At 42.6% G+C, this 19,769-nt stretch overlaps 2 non-coding genes across 2 annotated transcripts; one reads left to right on the top strand and one right to left on the bottom strand.

Annotated features, from left to right (window-relative positions):
- Positions 1–1,724: 1,724 nt before the first annotated feature.
- Positions 1,725–1,798, bottom strand: TRNAS-ACU (transfer RNA serine (anticodon ACU)). The gene has a single exon. It is a non-coding gene; the product is annotated as a tRNA-Ser (tRNA).
- Positions 1,799–19,121: 17,323 nt separating this feature from the next.
- LOC134951582 (U1 spliceosomal RNA) lies at positions 19,122–19,289 on the top strand. The gene has a single exon (XR_010184296.1). It is a non-coding gene; the product is annotated as a U1 spliceosomal RNA (small nuclear RNA).
- Positions 19,290–19,769: the final 480 nt, after the last annotated feature.

Below are 19,769 nucleotides of genomic sequence, written 5' to 3' on the forward strand. Positions count from 1 at the left end.
ATACAAAATGTACAAGTGATATATTAAAATCATCTTTCCAGCTTGAATTTCAATGATGCATTGGGGCAACGATTTTGTGAGAAACATTTTCACCCTTAAATAAAGATTTTCTTAATTCCTTACCTGTGTGCTAATTAGATATCACCTTGTTTTCACATTAAACAGACTTCCACATGAGAAAGCAGCAAGGATGCAGTGGCGTTAATGTTTCCTGGTGTCAACCTGTATTATTTCAGTAGACATTGAAATGAGGATGCATCTTGCTGCCTTTCCAATGAAGCAAGTTTAATTTAGTAATAGGTGAAAAACCATCCTTACAAAGGTGTTAATCAGAGACTTGGCTTTGTGGACACTTTTCAGAGAACAAATTTGTTAGCATAAAAATAAAGCCAGAAAATGAAGAGCTGTTTAATCACTCAATTGGATTTTTTTTGCCAGCATATTTCTTTTTCTTTGCAACCCACTGCTAAATTGTGCTTCCTAGCTGTTTTTATAAAATCACTGAATCAAATCTAACTCTGATTACATCAGAGAAGGCCAGGTACCCTACACCATAAGAGGGGGTTTGATATTTTGACTTGTCTACTTAAAGATCACCAAAATCTGATAACAAGGTCAATTACGTCCCTGGGTGGGATTGAACCACCAACCTTTTGGTTAATAGCCATACACACTAACTGATTGCGCCACAGAGACACTTTGCAAAAGTCCTTACTGACAAAGGCTAATAAGCATTCATCTAAAACGTTTCCTAGAAAAACTTTAAAAAGTCAATAATCTGGAGAGTTTTTGTAAGATGTTTCTTCCATCAACCAATGAAGAAACACATTGGTACTTTCCCATGATGAGTGAGTGCTTCAGGATCTCTTGTACTTACATGTGCAGCAGAGTACTGCAATGGAAGCATGCTGGGCCCATAACCCAGAGTTAGGCAGATTGAAACTATCCTTTGCTATATGCATTTTTTTTGTTAATTTAAGTAATCAAAACTGGGATTGATATTTTTGCTCTTTTATTTTTACTTGAAGTACAATAACTTTTACCATTTTAATTTGTTTAAATCCACTTAATTTTCTTTACCCTATTATTAAAAGGGTAATTGACAAAAACAAACTACATTGTCACCAGAAGAGCAATACAAAATGTACAAGTGATATATTAAAATCATCTTTCCAGCTTGAATTTCAATGATGCATTGGGGCAACGATTTTGTGAGAAACATCTTCACCCTTAAATAAAGATTTTCTTAATTCCTTACCTGTGTGCTAATTAGATATCACCTTGTTTTCACATTAAACAGACTTCCACATGAGAAAGCAGCAAGGATGCAGTGGCATTAATGTTTCCTGGTGTCAACCCGTATTATTTCAGTAGACATTGAAATGAGGATGCATCTTGCTGCCTTTCCAATGAAGCAAATTTAATTTAGTAATAGGTGAAAAACCATCCCTACAAAGGTGTTAATCAGAGACTTGGCTTTGTGGACACTTTTCAGAGAACAAATTAGCTGTTTAATCACTCAATTGGATTTTTTTGCCAGCATATTTCTTTTTCTCGGCAACCCACTGCTAAATTGTGCTTCCTAGCTGTTTTTATAAAATCACTGAATCAAATCTAACTCTGATTACATCAGAGAAGGCCAGGTACCCTACACCATAAGAGGGGGTTTGAAATTTTGACTTGTCTACTTAAAGATCACCAAAATCTGATAACAAGGTCAATTATGTCCCTGGGTGGGATTGAACCACCAACCTTTTGGTTAGTAGCCGGACACACTAACCGATTGCGCCACAGAGACACTTCACAAAAAGTACCTACTGACAAAGGCTAATAAGCATACATCTAGAACGTTCCCTAGAAAAACTTTAAAAAGTCAATAATCTGGAGAGTTTTTGTAAAATGTTTCTTCCATCAACCAACGAAGAAACACATTGGTACTTTCCCATGATGAGTGAGTGCTTCAGGATCTCTTGCACTTACATGTGCAGCAGAGTACTGCAATGGAAGCATGCTGGGCCCATAACCCAGAGGGATATATCAAAAAAGAAAGATAACCCAGCGCAAGCTGATAATATTCAGATATCTGCAGCCTCTAAAGTGGGTATGCTCCTCCCACAAAATGGCAAAAAGACTAGAAAATTTCCTTCCACAAGTGAAAAGAAAGTAGAGGCGCTGATATGAGAATATTATTAATACACACGTCTATGACAATATATATATAATTAATAATTTTTTATTTTAAGCAATAAAAACAATTATTTATATTAATATTAGTACCGGCCGGTAAATACATTAAATGCTTTACATAATTTGTATAATTCTTAAAACTAAATAATATAAAACAAATACGTTCCTATATAAACAAAGGGGAATATTTGTCAGAATGTCCTTTATAGCAGACAATTATCAGGGCATTTTGGGATCTATTGCACTGATGTATATACCCAGCTCAATGATAATGATCCCTCTTCCCGTCCGCTGGTAGCAGTTCCTTTTAGTGCGGACCTATCTGGAAGTGGGGTATATTCAAATGCTGGGCTATCCTGTGTGCAATATTTAAACTGGATGTTGGTATACCCAGTACAGTTCGCTCATGAGGCAGTCTCTTTATTTATTAACGTGCAGGGGAGGCACACTTTTGCTTTTTTGTGCAAGTGGTGGTCTTACTTGATAGTGGGAGAGCTGTATGGCAATAATTCCATTTCTATGAGGTGTATAGTGAAGTGCTCACCTCGTCCTCTCCTCCGGAACACACACCACTTCCAAGCTTAGGTGCCGACGCTGCCTCCAGCGCTAATCTCTCCCACAGCCGCTTCTCAGTCTGCTCCCTCTGAACTGCGGTGTCGGACTCTAGGCTGCACGCTGCTTGGAGCCACAGCTGTCTCCTGATTGTTTCTCTCTGTGGCTGCAGTATCGATCTCCACATTGCCCATATGCCGCGCGGTGGTCTGCTGTACCCAGCGCCGCTTCTCCTCGTATATCCACAAGCTCATTAGCCGTAGGAGGCAAATGGATGGAATAGATGAAATGCCGGCTTTTGATAGAGAATGTAAAAAGGTTTACGCGTTTCTCTGCCTTCAAATCAACTCGGCAGCTTCCTCAGAACCTAGTGAGGTTGTCTGCATAGGAGTATGTTTTTAAGCATTTTGACAATTCAATACACCTGTGTGGGGTTTAATTAAACCTCTCCTATTTTAACCCCTACATATGCAGACAGCCTCTTACTGCTTAGAACGATAAGTACATTAAAATCACAAAAATATTTCATGGTGTATTTTATGGCTCCATTGAGATATGTTCACACTTACTAATCCTTTTTTATAGACCCATAAATTACTAGTTGTTAGTTTAGCAGAGGTAAAGTAATAAAATATTAGAATATTTAAAAACTCTACCCAATTTTAATATGTATAGTTGGTTTCAAGAAACTAGGGGAAAAGGGGGGAAAGGAAAAAGACGGGGAAGAGAGAGAAAACAAACCTGATATAGATATATCAATTTATTACTATAATAGTGTAACAAATCTATATACTAGTTATATAGTATATATATATATATATCTCTAGGGATCTCCTATATATACATACACAAACTCGTCAGCAGTACCAGCATGCATATATATTTTTTATTTTAATTGTAATTTATTTTTTATTATTTATTTATTATTATTATTATTATTATTATTATTATTATTATTTATTATCATTGAGCTGGGTATATACATCAGTGCAATAGATCCCAAAATGCCCTGATAATTGTCTGCTATAAAGGACATTCTGACAAATATTCCCCTTTTTTATATAGGAACGTATTTGTTTTATATTATTTAGTTTTAAGAATTATACAAATTATGTAAAGCATTTAATGTATTTACCGGCCGGTACTAATATTAATATAAATAATTGTTTTTATTGCTCAAATCTAACTCTGATTACATCAGAGAAGGCCAGGTACCCTACACCATAAGAGGGGGTTTGAAATTTTGACTTGCCTACTTAAAGATCACCAAAATCTGATAACAAGGTCAATTACGTCCCTGGGTGGGATTGAACCACCAACCTTTTGGTTTATAGCCGTACACACTAACTGATTGCGCCACAGAGACACTTTGCAAAAGTACATACTGACAAAGGCTAATAAGCATTCATCTAAAACGTTTCCTAGAAAAACTTTAAAAAGTCAATAATCTGGAGAGTTTTTGTAAGATGTTTCTTCCATCCACCAACGAAGAAACACATTGGTACTTTCCCATGATGAGTGAGTGCTTCAGGATTTCTTGCACTTACATGTGCAGCAGAGTACTGCAATGGAAGCATGCTGGGCCCATAACCCAGAGGTAGGCAGATTAAAACTATCCTCTGCTATATGCATTTTTTTTGTTAATTAAAGTAATCCAAAACTGGGATTGATATTTTTGCTCTTTTATTTTTCATTAAAGTACAATAACTTTTACCATTTTAATTTGTTTTAATAGTATATTGAAAGTATTGTTTTCTTTTAAAAATCCACTTAATTTTCTTTACCCTATTATTAAAATGGTAATTGACAAAAACAAACTACATTATCACCAGAAGAGCAATACAAAATGTACAAGTGATATATTAAAATCATCTTTCCAGCTTGAATTTCAATGATGCATTGGGGCAACGATTTTGTGAGAAACATTTTCACCCTTAAATAAAGATTTTCTTAATTCCTTACCTGTGTGCTAATTAGATATCACCTTGTTTTCACATTAAACAGACTTCCACATGAGAAAGCAGCAAGGATGCAGTGGCGTTAATGTTTCCTGGTGTCAACCTGTATTATTTCAGTAGACATTGAAATGAGGATGCATCTTGCTGCCTTTCCAATGAAGCAAGTTTAATTTAGTAATAGGTGAAAAACCATCCTTACAAAGGTGTTAATCAGAGACTTGGCTTTGTGGACACTATTCAGAGAACAAATTTGTTAGCATAAAAATAAAGCCAGAAAATGAAGAGCTGTTTAATCACTCAATTGGATTTTTTTGCCAGCATATTTCTTTTTCTCTGCAACCCACTGCTAAATTGTGCTTCCTAGCTGTTTTTATAAAATCACTGAATCAAATCTAACTCTGATTACATCAGAGAAGGCCAGGTACCCTACACCATAAGAGGGGGTTTGAAATTTTGACTTGTCTACTTAAAGATCACCAAAATCTGATAACAAGGTCAATTACGTCTCTGGGTGGGATTGAACCACCAACCTTTTGGTTAATAGCCATACACACTAACTGATTGCGCCACAGAGACACTTTGCAAAAGTACATACTGACAAAGGCTAATAAGCATTCATCTAAAACGTTTCCTAGAAAAACTTTAAAAATTCAATAATCTGGAGAGTTTTTGTAAGATGTTTCTTCCATCAACCAACGAAGAAACACATTGGTACTTTCCCATGATGAGTGAGTGCTTCAGGATCTACTGCACTTACATGTGCAGCAGAGTACAGCAATGGAAGCATGCTGGGCACATAACCCAGAGGTAGGCAGATTGAAACTATCCTCTGCTATATGCATTTTTTTTTTGTTAATTAAAGTAATCCAAAACTGGGATTGATATGTTGGCTCTTTTATTTTTACTTACAGTACAATAACTTTTACCATTTTAATTTGTTTTAATAGTATATTGACAGTATTGTTTTCTTTCAAAAATCCACTTAATTTTCTTTACCCTATTATTAAAATGGTAATTGACAAAAACTAACTACATTGTCACCAGAAGAGCAATACAAAATGTACAAGTGATATATTAAAATCATCTTTCCAGCTTGAATTTCAATGATGCATTGGGGCAACGATTTTGTGAGAAACATTTTCACCCTTAAATAAAGATTTTCTTAATTCCTTACCTGTGTGCTAATTAGATATCACCTTGTTTTCACATTAAACAGACTTCCACATGAGAAAGCAGCAAGGATGCAGTGGCGTTAATGTTTCCTGGTGTCAACCTGTATTATTTCAGTAGACATTGAAATGAGGATGCATCTTGCTGCCTTTCCAATGAAGCAAGTTTAATTTAGTAATAGGTGAAAAACCATCCTTACAAAGGTGTTAATCAGAGACTTGGCTTTGTGGACACTTTTCAGAGAACAAATTTGTTAGCATAAAAATAAAGCTAGAAAATTAAGAGCTGTTTAATCACTCAATTGGATTTTTTTTGCCAGCATATTTCTTTTTCTCTGCAACCCACTGCTAAATTGTGCTTCCTAGCTGTTTTTATAAAATCACTGAATCAAATCTAACTCTGATTACATCAGAGAAGGCCAGGTACCCTACACCAGAACAGGGGGTTTGAAATTTTGACTTGTCTACTTAAAGATCACCAAAATCTGATAACAAGGTCAATTACGTCCCTGGGTGGGATTGAACCACCAACCTTTTGGTTAATAGCCATGCACACTAACTGATTGCGCCACAGAGACACTTTGCGAAAGTCCATACTGACAAAGGCTAATAAGCATTCATCTAAAACGTTTCCTAGAAAAACTTTAAAAAGTCAATAATCTGGAGAGTTTTTGTAAGATGTTTCTTCCATCAACCAACGAAGAAACACATTGGTACTTTCCCATGATGAGTGAGTGCTTCAGGATCTCTTGCACTTACATGTGCAGCAGAGTACAGCAATGGAAGCATGCTGGGCCCATAACCCAGCGGTAGGCAGATTGAAACTATTCTCTGCTATATGCATTTTTTTTTGTTAATTAAAGTAATCCAAAACTGGGATTGATATTTTGGCTCTTTTATTTTTACTTAAAGTACAATAACTTTTACCATTTTAATTTGTTTTAATAGTATATTGACAGTATTGTTTTCTTTCAAAAATCCACTTAATTTTCTTTACCCTATTATTAAAATGGTAATTGACAAAAACAAACTACATTGTCACCAGAAGAGCAATACAAAATGTACAAGTGATATATTAAAATCATCTTTCCAGCTTGAATTTCAATGATGCATTGGGGCAACGATTTTGTGAGAAACATCTTCACCCTTAAATAAAGATTTTCTTAATTCCTTACCTGTGTGCTAATTAGATATCACCTTGTTTTCACATTAAACAGACTTCTACATGAGAAAGCAGCAAGGATGCAGTGGCGTTAATGTTTCCTGGTGTCAACCTGTATTATTTCATTAGACATTGAAATGAGGATGCATCTTGCTGCCTTTCCAATGAAGCAAGTTTAATTTAGTAATAGGTGAAAAACCATCCCTACAAAGGTGTTAATCAGAGACTTGGCTTTGTGGACACTTTTCAGAGAACAAATTTGTTAGCATAAAAATAAAGCCAGAAAATGAAGAGCTGTTTAATCACTCAATTGGATTTTTTTTGCCAGCATATTTCTTTTTCTCTGCAACCCACTGCTAAATTGTGCTTCCTAGCTGTTTTTATTAAATCACTGAATCAAATCTAACTCTGATTACATCAGAAAAGGCCAGGTACCCTACACCATAACAGGGGGTTTGAAATTTTGACTTGTCTACTTAAAGATCACCAAAATCTGATAACAAGGTCAATTACGTCCCTGGGTGGGATTGAACCACCAACCTTTTGGGTAGTAGCCGGACACACTAACCGATTGCGCCACAGAGACACTTCGCGAAAAATACATACTGACAAAGGCTAATAAGCATACATCTAAAACTTTTCCTAGAAAAACTTTAAAAAGTCAATAATCTGGAGAGTTTTTTTAAGATGTTTCTTCCATCAACCAACGAAGAAACACATTGGTACTTTCCCATGATGAGTGAGTGCTTTAGGATCTCTTGCACTTACATGTGCAGCAGAGTACTGCAATGGAAGCATGCTGGGCCCATTACCCAGAGGTAGGCAGATTGAAACTATCCTCTGCTATATGCATTTTTTTTGTTAATTAAAGTAATCCAAAACTGGGATTGATATGTTAGCTCTTTTATGTTTTCTTAAAGTACAATAACTTTTACCATTTTAATTTGTTTTAATAGTATATTGACAGTATTGTTTTCTTTCAAAAATCTACTTAATTTTTTTTACCCTATTATTAAAATGGTAATTGACAAAAACAAACTACATTTGTTTGGGAGAAAAATGCAAAGGTACAAGACAGCTTTTCCTTGCCAATATCTCTCTTTTGCAAAGAGCTACGCATTGGAAAATTCAGGGCTATACCGTGTAGATGAAGCACTAACAGGAGGCTTTAAAATTTTCATTCTAGTGTCCTTCGTTTGGGAGAAAAATCCAATGGTACAAGACAGCTTTTCCTTGCCAATATCTCTCTTTTGCAAAGAGCTGCGCATTGGAAAATTCAGGGCTATGCCGTGTAGATGATGGCCTAACAGGAGGCTTTAAAATTTTCTTTCTAGTGTCCTTCGTTTGGGAGAAAAATGCAAAGGTACAAGACAGCTTTTCCTTGCCAATATCTCTCTTTTGCAAAGAGCTGCGCATTGGAAAATTCAGGGCTATGCCGTGTAGATGATGGCCTAACAGGAGGCTTTAAAATTCCAAACGAAGGACACTAGAAAGAAAATTTTAAAGCCTCCTGTTAGGCCATCATCTACACGGCATAGCCCTGAATTTTCCAATGCGCAGCTCTTTGCGATTACAATCCAACCTGAATCAGGCTCTATTACCTATCACAATGCACTGCAGGTAGTACAAAATGGGGTTAATATAGGAGAAAAACCCCCAGAGCTGTGCTCCTTAACTGTCCCTGGTGGCTAGTGGAGCGGCTGCCCAGTAATCAGTGTCCACGCCAGTGCGCACACGGCCCGCCCCCTACAGCCACGCTGGATCTCGGTATAGTGTGGGCACAGAAGCCCCTTACCTCCCTTTCATCAGCGGCCTCGTGATCCCTGAGGGCGGTGTGTGTGTGACTGACCTTAGGAAGAAACCGGAGCCTCCGCTGCAGTGACCCAGCAACCAGGGCACGGGAGTATACTGCGCCGCTGGGAGTGATGGAGCTGCAGTAAAGATGTCTATTAGACCTAGCCTGCTGCAGCCCTTGTAGATTCTTATAAAAAAAGTTCTTCTTTTCTTGTCAAAATTAATAGCTAAGAATAGGCTGCCTGAGGCAGCCCCCTGTTAAGTGGCCTGCTACTGAAGGCACCAACTACAAACTGAGCTCCCTGTTCATGGAAGCGAGGTTATAGAGCAGGGGGCGCTGAGCATCTTGGGAACAGTCAAAAGCTTTGAGCCTGTTGGTGCCTCTGATCAAGATCCTACTCTACACCCCAATGTGAATCCTTGTGGAGTCCAGTGTACCCCACAGAAGAAATGAATGTGTCACACCCATTGGCAGCAACATTAGAATAGCTGCTGATGGGCACAATTGAGAAAGGAAGGGGGGAAAACATTTGAATCCAGCACATATATGTAATTTGAATATGTAATTTGTACCTTCCTACTTTAAAATGTAATGGATGAACCTCACCCTGTGAGAACTATCTTTATGATCAAGAGATCTCATATGCAAGATAAGTATGTGTTGGCAGAGGCGCTCACTGGGCAGAGATGCTGATCGCATCTCTGGCATGTGCCGGTGCACTGCGGCACCAGCACACACACATACTTCAGACCTGATCTCCTGTTGTGTGAATATGCACAGCAGAGATCAGGTCTGAATTAGGCCCTATATACAGCTGTCAGTAAGGCAGGGATCTGCTGCTGCCAGTGAGGCAGGGATCTGCTGCTGCCAGTGAGGCAGGGATCTGCTGCTGCCAGTGAGGCAGGGATGTGCTGCTGTCAGTGAAGCAGTGATCTGCTGCTGTCAGTGAGGCAGTGATCTGCTGCTGTCAGTAAGGCAGGGATGTGCTGCTATAAGTGAGGCAGGGATGTGCTGCTGTCAGTGAAGCAGGGATGTGCTGCTGTCAGCAAGGCAGTGATCTGCTGCCCACTATCTCCCTATCACCCCTGCCTGAGTCACACACTTTCCCTGTCACCCCTGCCCCAGTTACCCACTATCTCCCAGTCACCGCTGCCTCAGTTAACCACTATACCTGCGACCCCTGCCTCAGTCACCCACTATACCAGTCACCCCTGCTTTAGTCACCCACTATCTCTGTCACCCCGGCCTCAGTCACCCACTATCTCCCACTCATACATGCTTCAGTCACCCACTATCTCCCAGTCATCCCTGCCTCAGTCACCTACTGACACCAGTGCAGACATTTCTGCTGCGGCCTCTCCACTCTCCAGCGTGAACGTCCTGACGACTGAGGAAATCCGCTTCCCAGTTGAGGACTCCGGGAATGAACACTGCCGATATTGCTGGCAGATGACGTTCTACCCAACTGAGGATTTTTGATACTTCAAGCTTTGCTATGCAATTTCGAGTGCCGCCTTGATGATTTGTGTACACTACCGTGGTGGCGTTGTCCGATTGTACTTGAACAGGCCTGTTCTGTACTAGAGGCAGGGCCAGTGTCAATGAATTGAACACTGCCTGCAATTCCAGAATGTTTATCGGGAGGAGAGATTCCTCCCTGGTCCACCGATGGTGAAGGGTCGTCATCACGGCCATGACCTTGGTGAATTTCCGAGGTGCCGTGGCCAAACCAGAAGGCAGTACCTGAAATCCAAAAACTAACCAGGCACAACACTGCTTAGCTTCCAACATCAGATGAGATTGGACATATCCAGTGTGATGCGGCTGTAGATGATTTTTGCTGTTTCTAACTTCTACTTCTAACTACTGGTACATCAATGAATAAGTTTCAAAATAGAATGCATCAAGAGAACGGTGTTGGTAGTATAAAACTACCTACAGCACCTGGTATTCCCAGGTGGTCTCACATCCAAGAACAAACCAGGCCTAAAATCAGGTGATATTGGGCATATACAGTGTGGTGTGGCTGTAGATGAGCTTAGTGGTTTCTGTTAGAGTTCTTCTACTTCTAACTACTCGTACATAAATGAGTAAGCGGACGATTTATTAAACCTGGTGAAATGATAATTTGCATGGTGATAAAGTACCAGCCAATCAGCTCCTAATTGCCATGTCACAGGCTGGGTTTGAAAAATGACAGTTAGGAGCTGACTGGCTGGTACTTTATCACCTTGCACTTTATCAGTTCACCAGGCTTAATAGATCTGCCCCAATGTTTCAAAATGGAATGCATCAAGAGAACGGTGTTAGTATTGTAAAAATACACACAGCTCCTGGTATTTCCTGGTGGTCTCCCATCCAAGTACTAAAACCAGGACCAACACTGCTCAGCTTCCATGATCAGGAGAGATTGGGCAAATCCAGTGTGCTGTGGCTGTAGATGAGCTGGTGGTTTTTATTACAGCTCTTCTACTTCTAACTTCTGGTACATAAAAGAATACATGTAAAAATTAAATGTACCAAGAAAATGGTGTTGGTAGTTTAAAAACACCTAAAGAATCTGATACTACCAAGCAGTCTCCCATCCATGTATTAACAAAGTCCAATACTGCTTTGCTTCAAAAATCAAATGAGATTGGGCATATCCAGTGTGGTGTGGCTTTAGATAAGCTTTGTGGTTTCTGTTAGAGCTCTTCTACTTCTAACTACTGGTACATTAATGAATATGTATAAGGTTGTAGTTTATCCAATATGCCTTTACTACCTTACCTTTCAACCCCCCCTCCCCTCTTCTCCTTATAGCTTCCTTAGTTCTCTCCTCCTCATGTGTGCGTTATTTGTTTTCTCATACGTCCTAGATGATGCTGGGGTCACATTAAGAACCTTGGGGTATAGACTGGATCCGCAGGAGACATGGGCACTTTAAGACTTTCAAAGGGTGTGAACTGTCTCCTCCCTCTATGCCCCTCCTCCAGACTCCAGTTTTAGTATTGTGCGCAGTGATACTGGATGCACTACAGGGGAGCTCTACTGAGTTTCTCTGAAAAGACTTGTTAGTTTTTTTTATTTTCAGGGAGGCTGCTGGCAACAGTCTCCCTGCTTCGTGGGACTTAGGGGAGAGAAGTATGACCAACTTCTAGTGAGTTCAATAGCTCTGCTTCAGGCTGACAGGACACCATTAGCTCCTGAGGGTGCTGATCGCTGGGTACGCCTAGATGCACACTCCCGCAGCCTGCCGTCACCCCCTTACAGAGCCAGAAGACAGGTGAGTAGCAGAAGAACAGAAGACTTCTTCTCCAGTGATGGCATTCTGAGGTACCGAGCAGCGAGCGGAACGCTGCGCGCCATGCTCCCACACAAACACAGGCACTGTAGGGTGCAGGGCACGGGGGGGGGGGCACCCTGGGCAGCATAAATTCCTCACAAAAGGCTGGAAAAAGTGGACATTAGTGCCTGGGCACTGTCCTTACCCCGCTAGCGTAATTAATTATTTCTGAGCAGGACAGATACGCGCCATTACAGTAGCGGGGCTTCTTCCTCACCTCACCAGAACATCTTTAGAGCATTACAAGTCTATCACTATAGAGTTTATTATTTCCCAGACTGTGTACTTTTGGCGCTGGATTGTGAGCTGAAAAATCCTCTGTGTCCCTCTGACAGATTTACTGACGGTCTGTCCCCCATAAGCCGATGTGTCTGTGGGTACTTGGTACATGTGTGTCAACATGTCGATGGCTGAATGTTTTTCCCAAGAGGAAACTATATTAGGAATGCAGACATATGATGGTGGCCCTGTTGGCACCACCAATAACTGACTGGGTAAAAGTTTCAGTAATATCAGAGTAAGGTTGGATAAATCTGTGTCCCAGACACAGACGTAGAGAATAGATGTGATGTTCATGGCTATGTTTCTTTTCCCTCAGGCTCCGCGGGGTCGCAAAAATGTTATTTTGCCCAGTTACTACACACTGATACTGACACGGATACTGATTCCTATGTCGACCATAATGTTTCCTGATTAGATCCAATATTGGCAAGGAGCATTCAGTACATGATTGTGGATATTAAGGACATATTAAAATCACTGAAGACCCTGCTGTTCCTGAGAAAGGGGTCTATATGTATGTATATATAGATATATAATGAAAGCTGATGTAACGTTCCTCCATCTCTGTTTGAGAAAGTCTGGGCCAGCTCGACAAGATGGTTTCAAATCCCCAAAAGGATTCTGGTTGTTTATTCATTTCCCGCCGCGGACAGAATAAAGTGGGAGTCACCCCCTGTTCTGCACGGGGCCCTGTCACAAATCCAGCGGATCGTATGCAGGAAGCTACATTATTTCTAGTTATGTAACCAAGGGTACATTACTTAGACCTGCCATTACATGTGCATGGGTGAGTAGTAGTATTCAAGAATTGGTCGAATACCTTGTCATCCGATATAGATACCTTGGAGAGATGGGATACTCCTTACGTTGTATCATATCAAGGACACTGCAGCATACTTACGTGAGACTGCAAGGGATATAGGACTCTTGAGTTCACGGGCCAATTTCATGGCAGTCTCGGATAGGAGGGCATTGTGGATTCACCAAGAGAATGCTGATGCTGACTCCAAGAAGAAAGGGAGTCCCTTCCCTATGAAGGTGAAGCGTTGTTTGGTGACTGCCTAGTTAATTTGATCTCGGCAGCTCCCGCAGGTAAGTCAACCTTCTTGCCCTATGTTCCCTCCCAACGGATGAAGACGCATCATTATCTGATGCAGTCATTTCGGCCCAATAGATATGCAAGAAGTTAAGATTCCCCTTTCTTTGCAGGTAGAGGAAGGAGAAGAGGGAAGAGGTCTGCATCCTCTTCAAGATCGCAGGAGCAGAGATCATCCTCTGCTTCTGCCAAATCCACCGCATGACGCTGGGGCTCTCTTGCAGGAGCCCGCACCAGTGGGGGCACGTCTAAAACTCTTCAGTCAGTTCTGGATTCATTTGGACATGGACTCGTGTGTTTTACAAATAGTGTCCCAAGGGTACAAACTGGGGTTTCAAGACGTTCCCCCTCACCGATTGTTCAAATCGGCTTTAGTCAGCAGGGAGAAGGTTTTTATTCAAGCCTCTTCGTGGTCCCTAAGCCGGACAGCTCAGTCAGACCAATCTGAAATCTGAAATCCCTCAATTTCTACCTAAGGAAATTAAATTTCAAGATGGAATCTCTCAGTGCAGTGATCTCCAGTCCGGAGGAAGGAGATTTCATGGTTTTGGTAGACATAAAGGATGCCTACTTACATGTTCCCATTTAGCCTCTGCATCAAGCTACCTGAGGTTTGCAATTCAGTATTGTCATTACCAATTTCAGACATTGCCGTTTGGTCTGTCCACGGCTCTGAGGATTTTCACCAGGGTGATCGCAAGCAAGGAGTAACAATTATCCCGTACTTGGATGATCTTTTGATAAAGGCGAAATCCAGGGACCAGTTAGTGCAAAACATTGCACTCTCCCTGACAGTTCTTCAACAACATAGTTGGCTCCTAAACTTGCCAAAATCGCAGTTGGTCCCAATGACGCGGTTGTTGTTTTTGGGAGTGATACTGGGCACAGAAGAGGTTTTCTTCCAGTGGAAAGGCTCTGGAGATCCAGAGTCTGGTCAAACAAATTCTGAAACCAGCAAGAGTGTTAATCCATCAATGCATTTGGTTGCTGGGTAAGATGGTTGCGGCCTACGAGCCCATTCAGTTTGGCTGGTTCCATGCCAGAGTGTTCCAGTGGGACCTGTTGGACAAGTGGTCCGGATCCCACCTACACACGCACCGGAGGATAATCCTGTCTTCCAAGACCAGAATCTCACTCCATTGGTGGCTGCACAGTTCTCACCTCCTAGAGGGGCGAAGGTTCGGGATCCAGGACTGGATCCTAGGGACCATGGATGCAACCCTCCGAGGCTGGGGAGCAGTCACACAGGGGGAAAACGTCCAAGGAAGATGGTCAAGTCGGGAAAGTTGTCTCCACATAAATGTTCTGGAGTTAAGGGCCATTTAATAACTGCAGACACAGTACGCACTGGGACGGGTGCCCAGCATCCTCTACGGAATAAGAGAAAAGGATTTACCTGTAGGTATTAAAATCCTATTTTCTCTAACGTCCTAGAGGATGCTGGGGACTCCGTAAGGACCATGGGGATAGACGGCTCCGCAGGAGACATGGGCACTTTAAGAAAGACTTTAGTTCTGGGTGTGCACTGGCTCCTCCCTCTATGCCCCTCCTCCATACCTCAGTTTGATACTGTGCCCAGTGGAGACTGGGTGCTTTTCAGGAGCTCTCCTGAGCTTTCTGACAGAAAGTATTTTGTTAGGTTTTTAATTTTCAGGGAGCACTGCTGGCAACAGACTCCTTGCATCGAGGGACTGAGGGGAGAGAAGCAGCCCTACTCTCCGAGTTGCAAGGTCCTGCTTCTTAAGCTACTGGACACCATTAGCTCCAAAGGGATTAGCTCCAAAGGGATTGGTACGCAGGATCTCACCCTCGCCGTCCGTCCCAGAGCCGCGCCGCCGTCCCCCTCGCAGAGCCGGAAGATAGAAGCCGGGTGAGTATGAGAAGAAAAGAAGACTTCAGAGGCGGCAGAGGACTTCATGATCTTCATTGAGGTAACGCACAGCACTGCAGCTGTGCGCCATTGCTCCCATACACCTCACATACTCCGGTCACTGTAAGGGTGCAGGGCGCAGGGGGGGCGCCCTGGGCTGCAATATAAACCTCTTTTTGGCAGAAATATAACATATATACAGCTGGGCACTGTATATATGTATGAGCCCCCGCCAATTGTACAGTTTAAGCAGGACAGAAGCCCGCCGCCGAGGGGGCGGGGCTTCTCCCTCAGCACTCACCAGCGCCATTTTTTCTCCACAGCACCGCTGAGAGGAAGCTCCCCGGACTCTCCCCTGCTTATACCACGGTAGACAAGAGGGTTGAAAAGAGAGGGGGGGGGGCACATAATTTGGCGCAAATTACTTACAGCAGCGCTACTGTGCAAACATTAAGTTACTGTGCTATTCCTGGGTTATATAGCGCTGGGGTATGTGCTGGCATACTCTCTCTCTGTCTCTCCAAAGGGCAGAGCCGGCCATAGGCATAGGCAAACTAGGCAATTGCCTAGGGCATTTGATATGCCTAGGGGCATCAGCAACTTCTGCTGATTAAAATGATATGCGGCATGCCTATATTCTGTGTGTAGCATTTCATATGCAGATACAGCCACAGTCTCACACAGTATATAGGCGTGCTGCATATCATTTTAATCGGCAGAAGCTGCGTGTGCATCCTAACAACATAGCAATGCAAATAAGATGCATTTTAATAAAAAAAAGGTGCCCCAACGTTAGCATTGAGGCAAGATTTATGAGGACACATCTGTATCCAAGCAGAGGCAGAGGTCACAGTGTTAGTGGCAGTGTGAGTGCTGTGTGCATGTGAGTGGGTTGATTGTGCAGTAGTGTTCGGAATATGAGTAAGGAGCATTATGTGTGTCATGTAAAAATGCATTAATAATGTGCAACATATGGGTAAGGGGCACTATGTGTGTCATTATGTGTATAAGGGCATTAATAATGTGCGGCATATGTGTAAGGGACATTGGTGGTCATTCCGAGTTGTTCGCTCGGTAATTTTCTTCGCATCGCAGCGATTTTCCGCTAATTGCGCATGCGCAAGGGTGGTCATTCCGAGTTGTTCGCTCGGTAATTTTCTTCGCATCGCAGCGATTTTCCGCTAATTGCGCATGCGCAATGTTCGCTCTGCGACTGCGCAAAGTAAATTTGCTATGCAGTTAGGTATTTTACTCACGGCATTACGAGGTTTTTTCTTTGTTCTGCTGATCGTAGTGTGATTGACAGGAAGTGGGTGTTTCTGGGCGGAAACTGGCCGTTTTATGGGTGTGTGTGAAAAAACGCTGCCGTTTCTGGGTAAAACGCGGGAGTGTCTGAAGAAACGGGGGAGTGTCTGGGCGAACGCTGGGTGTGTTTGTGACGTCAAACCAGGAACGAAACTGACTGAACTGATCACAGTTGTCGAGTAAGTCTGGAGCTACTCAGAAACTGCTAAGAAGTGTCTATTCGCAATTCTGCTAATCTTTCGTTCGCAATTTTGATAAGCTAAGATTCACTCCCAGTAGGCGGCGGCTTAACGTGTGCAATGCTGCTAAAAGCAGCTTGCGAGCTAACAACTCGGAATGAGGGCCATTATGTGTAAAAGGGCATTAATAAAGGTTGTCATAATGTGTAAGACGCATTATGTTTATAAGGACATTAGTGATGTGTCTCATATGTGTAAGGGGCATTACTGTGTGGAATTATGTGTATAAATGCATTACTAATGTGTGGCATTATGTGTATAAGGTGCTCTAATATGTAGCGTTGCGTATAGAAAGGGCATTTACTGTGTCGTCTAATGTGAATAAAGAGCAATAGGGTGTGGTGTAATGTAAATAAGGAGCAATTCAGTGTGATGTAATGTGAATAAGGAGCACTACTGTGAGAAGTAACGTTTATAAGGTAAAGTAATACTACTGTGGGATGTAATGTGAATTATGGACACTATCGCGTGATCAAATGTGAATAAAATTGCAGTACTGTGTGGCGGAATTTTAATTGGGGGTACTATTGTGAGGACATGCCCATTGCCAGCAAAAACACACCCCTTTTTGGACTGTGCGCCAAATGTGCGAACTGTTCCTGTTTAAAATATAGGGGGTACAAACACCAAAATAAGTACTGTTATGGGTGAGGGTTGATGGTGCTGGGAAAGAGGTGCAAGGTCAGAGGCGGAACCAGCGGTGGTGCTAGGGGGCACCAGGCAAAATCTTGCCTAGGGCATCATATTGGTTAGGGCCAGCTCTGCCAAAGGGCCTTGTGGGGGAAATGTCTTCAGTAAAAGCATTCCCTGTGTGTGTGGTGTGTCGGTACGCGTGTGTCGACATGTCTGAGGAAGAAGGCTATATTAGAGAGGAGCGGGAGCAAATGAATGTGGTGTCTCCGCCAACACCTGATTGGATGGATATGTGGAATGTTTTAAATGCTAGTGTAAACTCATTGCACAAAAGATTAGACAAGGCTGAAGCTTTGGGACAGTCAGGGTCTCAACCCATGCCTGATCCTATGTTGCAGGGACTGTCAGGGTCTCATAAGTGCCCACTATCCAGATTGTTGACACAGATACCGACACGGATTCTGACTCCAGTGTCGATTACGATGATGCAAAGTTACAGCCAAAATTGGCAAAATACATTTGATATATGATTATGGCAATAAAAGATGTTTTGCACATCACAGAGGAGCCCCCTATCCCTGACAAGAGGGTACATATGTACAAGGGAAAGAAGCCTGAGGTAACCTTTTCCCCTCACACGAGCTGAACGAGTTATGTGAAAAAGCTTGGGAATCTCCTGCAGATTTCCAAAAGGATTCTTATGGCGTATCCTTTCCCATCAACGGATAGGTTACGATGGGAATCCTCCCCTTGGGTGGACAAAGCATTAACACGCTTATCCAAGAAGTTAGCCCTCCCGTCCCAGGATACGGCTACCCTCAAAGAGTCTGCTGACCGCAAACAGGAGATTACCCTGAAGTCCATTTATACACATTCAGGTACCTTACTCAGACCGGCAATTGCGTCGGCCTGGGTGTGTATGTGTAGTGCTGTAGCGGCATGGACGGATACTCTAGATAAGGATACTATTTTATTGCCCCTGGGGCATATAAGAGATGCTGTCCTATATATGTGTGTATGCAAACTACAGGTGGTGCTGCATGGCTCACACCCTTTTACTTGTCTTGTAGAGCAACTCTGGAGCTGTTACTGGGTCCAGCTGCTGCAAGAAATCAGCTTGAATGCTTCAGGGGCTGGGGCATGGCCAACATGAGCCCCACACTGATGGGGGTGTATAAAGCGATCTAGGGGTCATCCAAGCGCAACCCCACAAAGGCCGCCATGCCCTGCGTGACCATTTTCTCTTTTCATATGCAGACGAGGGTTGCAGCCAACTATAGCCATTGCTTGGATGACATCACCATATGCGAATCCATCTGCTGCAGGCCTTCCCCCAGGAATGCTTGCACTAGTTGTTGCATTTGGTTTGTTGTTTGGGGGGTGCTTCAGTATTAGGCAGCCTTCTGCCCTCACACATTCGTCTGAAAATGTGTTCTCCCTGCAGTTGTTGTCCCCAGATGAGAGTTCCCTTGTGCTGCCTCAGTTGAATCTCCTTTACTTGACGGAGGTGTGCCTGAGCAGCGGCCCTCCCCAGCCCTATCTCAAATCATACTTATTTTGCTTAGGTGATACCATGGTCATGAAGATTGTTTTCCCAGGGTGAGGTTCATTCATTGCATTCTGGGTATGCTGACCTCTGTGATTTCCCCAAATGTGGGAATCTCGACTGCATAATTTGTGGTAGGGGGGGGGGGACTGCATTTGTGCTTTCCCCTGGTTGGCTCTGGTATAATTTAGATCTCATTGTCTCAGGTCTCTCTCCCGCCTAGTTTGCTGTCTGTTTCCACTTCTCTTTTCTTGAGCCCCTCCCTTCTATGCCCTTGCGCACTATCCTGACTTCTCCCGTCTGCTTACTTTGTGCCTTCCAACGCACAATGCGAACTACAGGTGGTGTTGCAGGGCCCACACCCTTTTATTTGCATTACAGAGCAGCTCTGGAGCTGTTACAGTGCCCAGCTGCTGCAAGAAATCAGCTTGAATGCTTCAGGGGCTGGGGCATGGCCAACATGAGCCCCACACCAAAGGAGGGTGGGGGGTGTTCAATGCGAACTAGGGGTCATCCAAGCGCCCCTTTTCTCTTTTCATATGCAGATTAGGGTTCCAGCCAACTTTGGCCCACTGCTTGGATGACATCACCGTATGCAAATCCGTCTGCTGCAGACCTTTCCCCAGGAATGCTTGTACTAGTTGTTGCAT

Source organism: Pseudophryne corroboree, chromosome 8 (assembly GCF_028390025.1).
Source record: "Pseudophryne corroboree isolate aPseCor3 chromosome 8, aPseCor3.hap2, whole genome shotgun sequence".
Classification (NCBI taxonomy): domain Eukaryota; kingdom Metazoa; phylum Chordata; class Amphibia; order Anura; family Myobatrachidae; genus Pseudophryne; species Pseudophryne corroboree.